The following is a 10,460-nucleotide window of genomic DNA, read 5'->3' as shown; positions in this document are numbered from 1 at the left end:
AAAATTTAACTTCATCAAAAGTCAGACTTCATGCAAATAGTTTACAACAGTTAATAGAACTTACTGTCATTTTATACCAAGCATAAAATTCTAGGCTTACTTGAAAAAAATTCCTAAATAACAGGGACTAAACTCAAACTTTGGGCTTCTCCCAATATAAGCCTAAAGAAATACAAAGTGGCATTGCATACCCACTGCTATTGTCTTAAAAAAGAAGCCTGGGGACCACTGACAATGATAATACATCAACATGGTAGTAGGTCAAAACTTCTTCTGATCTGCAGGAATAGGGAACACCCAGAGGACTGTTTTGTGTTATCATCTAAGTGAAAGAGAAGAGGGAATGATGACACAGCCCTTTGGAAAGATCCAGCAATAGTCTCAAACTCTCTCAAATTCTCTTCAAGCTTATACATCTGGAGTATCTTCTGCTAAATAACCAATAAGCATCATTTCATAGTACTTTAGAACAGGCAGTGAAGACAGTTTTGGTCTATTTCTTCCCTGACCCATACCCACATGAATTAGTTTCGTGTCCAACCACTGCCACCTTTCTTTTCCCTCCCCAACTTCTGGGACCCACATAAACAAGCACTCAATTTTGCAACAGAGGACCATATATCAAGAAGCCTTTAGGGAATTACTGTGCCACTTTTGTGTGCATAGAATTTTAATATCTGAGGAAATTTTAATATGTGTTCTTTTTGCATGGTGTAGTTTAGTGGAAGACAGGGAGCTAGGGTCTCTGAGCCCTGAAAGTCATCCCTAGCCTCTTGCTATCATCTGTTCAGTTACAGCTGGCTCCAGAGGGATTGATTCAAGCATGCTGGATCCCCAGGTATACTCAGACATGTGCATTCATCAGAAGGAGGGCATTCTTGCAGCTGTGTGGCAACTCAATTTTCATTTGTTAAAGGTTAATCTATGGCTGCAGCCAAAATGCTCAATAAGGGGGTTATTGAATTTTTGTATTAAATGTGATCAGAGAGTTTTATTGTTTAGATGTCAGGTTAAGGCTATGACTGGGAAAGATTTTTCTGAAGATGAAAAGGCACCGTGTTATGACTATAAGCATCCATCAACATATGCTGTCACTTGCACTTGCAGTCTTTTAATCTTAATGAAACGTATCGAGTATTGAGTGTGTATTTTCAGCTTACACAGAGCAATAAGCCAAGGGAATTTATTCTAGTGTTCATAAATTCCCTAAGCTCTAGGATTTGACAGGAGGGTGAAAGTCATTATTCTCTGTGTCAGGCAAAACTCTAGGTCCATCAGTCAGAGGGCGTATAACGTCCGGACGTCAGAATAAATTCTCAATAATGACAGACCACCAAGGTCTCTGAAGAATTTATTTTTAAAATAAAGAACTTGACATCCAGAAAGTTCTCCAGTAAAAGTGATCTGAAGCCAACATTTTCACATTTTGATCCAAAGCAGGAAATAAGAAGGAATATGAAACTTAAAAGAATGAGCTACAATGAAGCTTTCACTCCCAAAATCAGGGATGATATGGTCCTGGAAACTTTCAGCAGAGGCTAGGAGCATGATCATGTAAAGCACACTGGTGGGTTTCTTCAATATTCCTTACAGTGGCTCAGCTCAACCAGCATGTACACAAAGTCAGCTGCAGAATGAGCCAACCAGAGACCACCAAAGAAAAGGCATGGAGAGAGCCCCACGTTCGAATTGCTTTAGGAATGAGCCTAACAATGTCAAAAAGAAGACAGACATCTAGATTTTTTTTCTGTATTTTAGGGAAGGGTCTAGAGGGTAATTAGGGTCTCACTACTAGATTGGATTTACAGTAATTCGCCTGTTTACAGCCTCCCACGTGCTGGGATTGCAGGCGTGCACCACCATGCCCAGTCTCAATCACCATCTCAGAGTGCCCCCAGGGGTAGGACCGGCATGGCAAAGATAATTTAAGATTAAAACCTGCCAAAATCTCAATGATGTCCGCTATTCATGTTGACTTTCTATTACTCTAACAAAAAGCAACTGAAGCTGAAATAATCAGCTTATATGGAGAAAACGTTTTTTGTCTCAAAGTTTCAGGGGTTTCCATCCATGGGCCATTGGCTCTACTGCTGTTGGGGCTATGGTGGGGCAGCGCATCATAGCAGGAGCATGTGGTGGAAGAAATAGCATATCCTGCAGAGGTTGGAGACAAAGGAGAGGAAGAGGAGTAGCTGGGGATCCAAAGTCTTCCTTCAATATCTAAGGTAAATTAGCCCCAATGATCTAACTTCCTTCCACTACACTTCATTTTCTGAAGGTTCCACCACCTTCCAGTAGCAGCAGGAACTGGGGACAAAGCCTCAACACTTGGACCTTTGAAAGACAATCAAGACTTCAACCATAACATGTTCAAAACACTTTTAGAAGCTACATCTGCAGGTTTAATCCAGTCCCCGGGAGGCCTCCAGCTCTCTACTTTCGTCCTGATACACTTGGTAATGGATAGTTGTTTTCTTCGGATAACAATATATATACTACCAGATTGTCCTATTCACTCACCCAGACAATAATACTATCGACTGTTTCCAGACCACCTGGAGAACCAGAAGAATGAGCTCACCTCATTGCTCATGTTTGTGAAGTGCAGGCCCATATCTTAGTGCTTAAGCTACAAGGAGCAAATGAGGAGGCATGCGGCTTTTTCCTGGCACCAGGCAAGTGGATAAGTGAGGCCAGCACAGTTGACTGTGTAGTCCAGGAAGGATATTATACAAATAAACAAAGGCCATCACAGTAGGAATGGAGAGGAACCAGTGAGAAGATACACAAGAGCCAGATTCAACATGTGACCCATCAAAGGGTGTGCTGCCCTGAACATGGGCACCTACACACATCTGACCTACACAGATCCTGCCTGTACCCTGAGGGCCAAGGTCACAGAGTGTCCCCATGTAACTATGTCTACTGCAGGGTATGTACAAACAATAATGGGTCCCCTGATCTATACATAGCAACAGACATTGACCAGATTGGTTCTGACAAAGATGTCTTAGCATCCTATGAACTTGCTACCAAATAGTGTTTCATTTTTTTTAACATATTTTCAAGACATCGCTTCTTTTTTCACTTTTCTCTTCATGACACTCACCTATGGAGAAAAAAACCTACATCTATGCCCAAAGTGCAAAATATGGAGAAACTAGTCAATCATGCCCACAACTTTTACTTATATCCATGGCAATACTCCATAAAAGAGTCCCAAATGCTGTCCACCAATCCTACCATATTTTCCATCCCTCAAAGGTGACTACTTTAACTGTGTTCTCTTTTCACACCTGCAACTCCTGCTCTCTATTCATGCTCAACTAGTGATCTTTCATACGATGGGACATCCCAGCACCAACTCTACTGCTCTGGTTCTTGTAAAACTACTTTCCTTCTTGTTTCAATAGAGAAGCCAACTCTTTTCTCTGAGGCCCTCATATGTGGACTTGTCCTCTTTAATGATGTAATGCCTTTTATGTACAACTACCACTATTTCTTCTTTATTTCTTATTCCCTTCTCTACTTGATTATTCACGTCAGTATACAAATATGTTCTAATATTTATGCTTTTTTTAAAAAGTCCCTCAACTCTATCTAAATCCCTGACAGGTCTCCCCATATTTCTGTTCTCTTTTATAACAAAACCTCTCTAAGGAATTGTCTATTTTGACTCTTCTCTTTGTCCTATCCTGAGTCTACTACATGTAGACCTGCATGCCCCCATCTCCATGAGAAGCATCCTTGTCAAGGTCAGCAGTGACCTTTGCAACTACCACATGGCAGCCAAGGTTCTTATCTTACTTTTTGCACCAACCACAGCAGAATAGCTCCCTTCCTGAACACTTTCTGCATCTGGTTTGCAAAATGTCCTTCTACTTCATTTTTCCTTTATTTCTCAACCTCCTTCAAGGGTTCCGCTTTATCTTCCTAACTTCTGGCACAATGGTTGTCATATCAGAACAACTTAGCAAACATCTACAAAACTCTTTCTAGACCAGCTAACTGAGGCAGGAGGCCTGGGGAGGGAGCCCAGCCACCACTATTTATCTGACTTTAATCTCTGAGTGCGGTTCTGCTTTACAGCCCTCACAACAACCACTCTTTCAATACCAAACTACAGTTCTCAGACATCTGTCTTTCCATTCATTTTTCACCCTACATGACTGATTCCACACTGAATATTCCCAAATGAACATGACCTTACCTTTCACCAAAATTCCACACTTGAATAGATCCCACTGCCTATGAAACCAAACCTTTTTAAATGAAACGATAATTGCCAACACTCCCTTTTCAATGGAAGCATCCCTATTATTCTAAAAGATCTTGAAATAGTTGGAGTTCATTTTCAATTTTTAGTCAATTTCATTGGCTTTTAGCAAATGCTCAGTAAATGATAGCAACTGATAAACTATTAATCATTCATAAAAGTAACTTTTGAATCCCCTTGGAGTAAAATGTAATGCAAATGAACTGACCAGTCAGCTCCACAGGGGGACACAACTGCTAACCTGGAACTGACACATTAAAATGAAGAACTGCATTGCCTTTATTCACTGGGCCATGCCAAGGAACAATGATGCATTATTTTGTAAACTGGACCTGGGCCAAGACTTTTTAAATTGTCCTTATTTTATTTGTATGTGTGCGCACTGAAGATTTAAACGGGTGTCTCACACACGCTAAGTTCATGCTCTACCACTGGGAGACTCCTCTAGACTCTAGGCTGGAAATATTTGTAATGCTTGAGATCTCATTCAGGAACAAGCCAAGGCCAGTAATGTCTTCTTTAATCAGCAAAACTCAGTGGGACTGACCTAATGTCAAGAATAACTAGTTCCTGGGCCAGAAGTTCCCACTGCTAAGTCAGGCAAAAGCTTGCAATTTTTTGTATAAATAAATAAATAAATAAATAATCCTGCCCTGCAGAACTTATGGAGTTATGTGCGGTTAAACTCCAGTACTTTGTACTAACATAGAATTCTTGGGCTGGGAGATAGCTCAGTAGAATAAGTGCTTGCCTGGCAAGTGCAGGGTTCTGAGTTTAATCCCCAGTACCGCAAAAAAAAAAAAAAAAAGCCTTTGAAGATTAGTAAAATGTCTCATCCAAGGTAGAGCTCTGCTTAATAATCTATTATTTAAAATAATACTATATTAATCTATCATTTAAAAATCTATAAAACAGAATTTTGAATTTGGAATATCTGATATTTGATCATCCAGTTTTCTCCATAGTAATCATAGAAATGATTCTGTAGTAAATTTATGCCCATGATCACCAGGCTTTCAAAACATTCCTCAACATTTGTTCTTTCCAGCTTATTTCAAATATTTTCCCTCTGCCTATCCATGTGACAGGCTTTTTATCATCTTAATTCTATAGATTCTTTTAAAAGAAAGTATAACTAAGCAAACTTTTTCTTTGCCTTCATTGTAAATTGTCAAATTTTTACAAACTAAGTTTTTCATTAAATTCATAAATAATCCCTAAAATACACTTTATTTCATGATACAGTGAAAACAGCCATGACACTTTATTTTGGACAACTTCTAGGCTAACGATTACCTGATTACAGTCAGATTGCAGGACAGGGCCTCCTTTTAGATTGTATATTTGTAGCTCGCACTGTGCCCAGATTCCTTAAATTAACTCTTTGACATTGCTATAAGTATGCAGTTGCTTCTGTGGGAACACATTTAAGATTTACCACATTTAAGAAGTAGCTGAATTCTTAAATGAGGACAAATAAACATGTTCCTAAAAATGTTGTGGAAACTCAGTAAATTCATACCTCCAGTGAATCTTAGAGTATTAACATTGTTTCATACTTAAAAGTGGGCATTGGCCAGAATAATGAACCAATTGCTTCAACTCTGTTCAAAGTCTGCTCATAAACTGGAGCTTTGGTTTTACAATAGAGACACTGAATGCTTTTGTCTGATGGCTTTTCCTTGCAGTTCTACAGCAAGTCCCAATATTTCAGACATGTCTTCTGGCTTAGTGAACTTTTTTTCTTGTTATTGCTGCAATCTGTTTTGGTGTCAGATGGACTCTAGCTTCGAAGGCTTTGTTGTCCTCTTTTCAGAAGACATCAGCCTCTTTCAATTTCTGGATGTGTTAACTGAGGGTACAAAATAACTGGTCTAAGCAGATGTCAATGCCACCTTAGTAGGAACCAGATTAAACATTAGCAGCAACTCATTTCTTCTTTTGATCAGCGAAGCAACAGCAGCCTAATATTTTGAAGTATATTTTTACTATCTTGAGGTCAGTGTAAAACAAACACACAGCATCTTGAGAACGGACCTCCCCGGCACATCCCAGGTCAAGGGCAGTGAGGCACACATCATTTGGTTTTCAGTTGAGAACATTTCTTGGTGCCCTGCTTTCATCATTTATCAAGGAATGAATCAGCCTGGTCAGGGAAGCACCAAAGAGTATGCTCAAAAAGTCAGAAAAATCTATGGAGCTTCTCAACGTTCACAATATCTATCCTATTTTACAAGTAAATCATAAACTGCCTTCCCGATAAGGTATGGTCCTGTGTACGTAGCAATGTAGTTTCTCCATGTCCTGATTTTCATTTTAAAATTGACATCCAACATTTTGGGGTGCAGGAAAGGGCTGTGTCACAGCACGGTGCCTACCGCATGGTGGAGGCTGACTGACAAACTGCCTTTGTATGTTCCCTGGTGTGCCAAATTGGAACCTGATGTTTGCCCTGTGGGGACCCAGGGAACAAGTGGAGTGAGCCCAAGCTCTCAAAGGACCTGCTCCTCCAAAGGGAGGAGATCTTGGTGTTGGCTTAGGACAAGATCCAGAAGGGAAATAGACTCCAGGAGATGTCCTCAGGTGGACCCAGCAGAAACACGTCTGTGTTTGTGGTCCTTGCTCACTCAAGCAATCTATCAATGCTTCAGTCCTCCCAGGAGGCCAAATCAAAGATTCCCACTGCACTGTGAAAGCAGGAGGGAAGCTTTGTGGGGAGACAAGCATGTGGAGACGTCAATCTGAAAATGAAATAATAAGCCTTTATAAACCAGATTATTTAATTTCATGTTCCTCTTCAGATTTATATTCTTTCTCTTGCCCCATAGTATTTTTGAACTGCAGTTTCAGTGTTCAGCCTGGACTTCCTGGTGCCAAAGATTCATAAAGCAAATCATAAGTCCTGCCCCATTTCCTGTGGGAGGATTCTCCCTTCTCAGAGACCTTGGAGCATCTCACTTTGACATCACTAACAATTCAGTGCATAACTCTGTGGTTTTTGATAAGAAAAGGTGGTGAGAAATACAAATAATAAAGCCACAGCTTGATCCAGTGAAACCCTAGAGATGAGAATATTTTAATGGTCATTGATGGCATTAGGACAAAGTCTCTTCCCTTTCCTGTGAACACAAAGCAGAAAGCTCATGAGGATGGGAAGGGTTGGCTTTCTAGTCTGAGGAACACACATCTGCCCTGTTGCCTCTTCCTCGAAGGCAGACATAACATTTGTTTGGACCAGAGAGGATGCCTGACTCTCCCTGTCTACCTTTACCTCCTCATTACTTGTCAAAGGCAAATAATTTTTCTCCAATTCATCAAGGAAAAACTTAACACTTGCATTTTCATTTAATGGTACCTAGGGAAAATGGTAAAATAAAAATAAATCCTACAAGGTGAACGTTTACAACTTGCTCCACAAAGTAAAAATGAGGACTTGCTATCCTTTAACAACTCCATTTTCCCCAACTCCCTTATTTATTTATTTATTTATTTATTAAGTCATTTTACAACTTGTTACACACCCACTAAGTACTAGGCACAATACTTGCTGTCAAAAGTAAGAAACTGAGAAGTCACGGTCTCTCCTCACCTGGAGATTTCTCACACACATCTAAGTCCAGAGTTTATAAGCTCATTGATGTAGAGCGCAGTAAAAATGTCATGGGCCCACAAGAAAAATATCAAGGTCTATCAAGAATTCAGTCACATTTTCTGCCCTGAAATTTATTGTCCATCCCATTAATTTTTTTAGTAGAAATTGCTTTTTTAAAAAATTAACTCAGGCCCAACCTCTGCTGCTATCACGTGTCACTGCTAATCCAAACTCAGCCACTCTTAGAGCATAACTATCTAAAAAAAACAGAGTTACTGCAGGATGTAGTCCATCTGTCCTGCCTGTCTCCAGCTTTTCGTGCCTTTATTTCCATGCCTAGTGAAACCCTTCCCACAAACAAAAGGGAAATTAGCACCTCATATCATCTGTCTCTTCATTATCACATTTTTTTAACTCATTCTGACTCCAGCATTAAGTAGGTGATCCACTGTCCCACTCTGTCCATGAAGAAGGAGTTCTTCGGCTCTCTGTCTGGGCTTTGAGATTTAAAGCAAGAATGGTCTCTGCACTCTTGGTCACTGAGCAAAAGAGTTGCAGCTCTCTCGAGGCTCCTGTCAGCACTTTCTAAGAAGGCTACGTGAGTTCATGGTTTCCAAAGCAGGTCCACAAGTGAGCCAAGTATCAATCTCATCTGCATTTTCATGGACATCTTTTGTCATTTTTTATTTAGAGACAAATAAAATAAAACTCGTGCAAGGCAGGTCCCAAATTAATTTGAAATCTGCCAACCAGACCTGTCTTAAACTTTTCAAAGGACAGCAATTAGGACTAAGACACAAATAAAACTTTGCACTGGGAATTGAAGATGACAGAAGTCAATATTCCTAACTATTGCTGGGACAGTCTGGGTCAAAAAGGGACTTTGGGACATATCCCAGTAAGTGACTTGAGAAAAGACAGAGACCATCTCCCAGCATAGAGCCTTTTGGAATTGTCTCCTGTTTATAATTAAATCAAATCACTTTTGCAGATACTAACATTATAGAGTCTCAAAAACTCAGCCACCAGGCTCCCATCCTCACTCGCACTCCCGGGTCTGCCACCCTGCATCGGTTCTCTTAGTAGTCTGCCTTAATGATTCTGGAGCTATCTGCCCTCGTCTCTGAGCTTGTAACTCGTGGCCAGGTGTCGTTGGGGTGAAGAGGCTGGACTCAGGGGTCGTCGCCAAGCTGTCATCTGAGAAGTTCGAGGTACTTTGTACATGTTTGCTACACAAGCTGTGCATTTCACAGTGTATTTGTAAGCAATAGCTGCCATTGGAAAGAAACTGGTGATTGTTGGAGATGGAGCTTGTGGTAAGACGTACTTGCTCATAGTCTTCAGCAAGGACCAGTTCCAGGAAGTGTATGTTCCCACAATGTTTGAGAACTATGCGGCAGATATTGAAGTGGATGGAATGCAGGTAGAGTTGGCTTTGCAGGACACAGCTGGACAGGAAGATTATGATGCCCCGAGGCCTCTCTCCTATCCAGACACTGATGTCATACTGAAGTATTTCTCCATTGACAGCCCCAATAGTTTAGAAAACGTCCAAGAAAAAATGGACTCCAGAAGTGAAGCATTTCTGTCCCAGTGTACCCATTATCCTGGTTGGGAACAGGAAGGATCTTCGGAATGATAAGCACACAAGACAGGAGTTAGCTAAGATGAAGCAGGAGCCAGGAAAACCTGAAGAAGGCAGAGATACGGCAGACAGGATTGGCGACTTTGGGTACATGGAGTGTTCAGCAAAGACCAAAGATGGAGTGAAAGAGGCTTTTGAAACGGCCACAAGAGCTGCTCTGCAAGCCAGGCGTGAGAAGGAAAGATCTGGGCACTTTGTCTTGTGAAAACTGGCTGCAAGCACAGCCCTCATGTGGTTAATTTTGAAGTGCTGTTTATTAACCTCAGTGTATGATTACTGGCCTTTTTCATTTATCTATAATTTACCTAAGATTACAAATCAGAAGTCATCTTGCTACCAGTATTTAGAAGCGAGCAGTGATTATCACTAATGATGTCCAGCCCATCTGACCTGCCAGGACCCTTCCGGCACTGCTCTGACAGCCCTTTCTGCATTCTACCTGACATACCAGGCGCTAATTCACAGAACTTCTTAACTTCCTGCTTCTTTCTAGAAAGAGACAGTTGGTAACTTTTGTGGATTAGGCTGTAACTACTTTAAAACTAACCTGGTCCGCATCTCTAATCTGTCAGTTGCAGGGAATTGTGATGAGTCTCCGTTTCAGAGTCTTACTCCTCATGGAGTTCATTGGCATAGCTCTGGGTGGGCAGACAGTTTTTTGGAAAACACGCTTAGTCAGAAGCCCCAAGTCCATGCAGCTGTGGCCGGTTTACACTTCTGTGGTTTCACGTTGTTACCTTATAGTTAGCCATGTAATTAGTGCACTTAATACATATTACCAAAAATAAATATGTTTACCCCAGACTAGATACAGTACTTTTTGTATAATTGGATTTCCTAATACTGATAGTTGTCATTACCACAAAGCATGTATTGGTGGTTGTTTTGTTTTGTTTTAAACAAGAAAGTATATTTGGAAATAAATCAGATGGAAAATTCATTTTTTA

At 40.6% G+C, this 10,460-nt stretch overlaps 1 pseudogene; it reads left to right on the top strand.

The window, feature by feature from the left end:
- Positions 1-6,052: 6,052 nt before the first annotated feature.
- Positions 6,053-9,718, top strand: LOC101588294 (annotated as a pseudogene).
- Positions 9,719-10,460: the final 742 nt, after the last annotated feature.

This window comes from Octodon degus, unplaced genomic scaffold, assembly GCF_000260255.1.
Source record: "Octodon degus isolate 3935 unplaced genomic scaffold, OctDeg1.0 scaffold00141, whole genome shotgun sequence".
NCBI classification, from domain to species: Eukaryota; Metazoa; Chordata; class Mammalia; order Rodentia; family Octodontidae; genus Octodon; species Octodon degus.
Note: the sequence above shows the minus strand (reverse complement) of the source record. Positions and strands in the feature narration are given on the sequence as shown.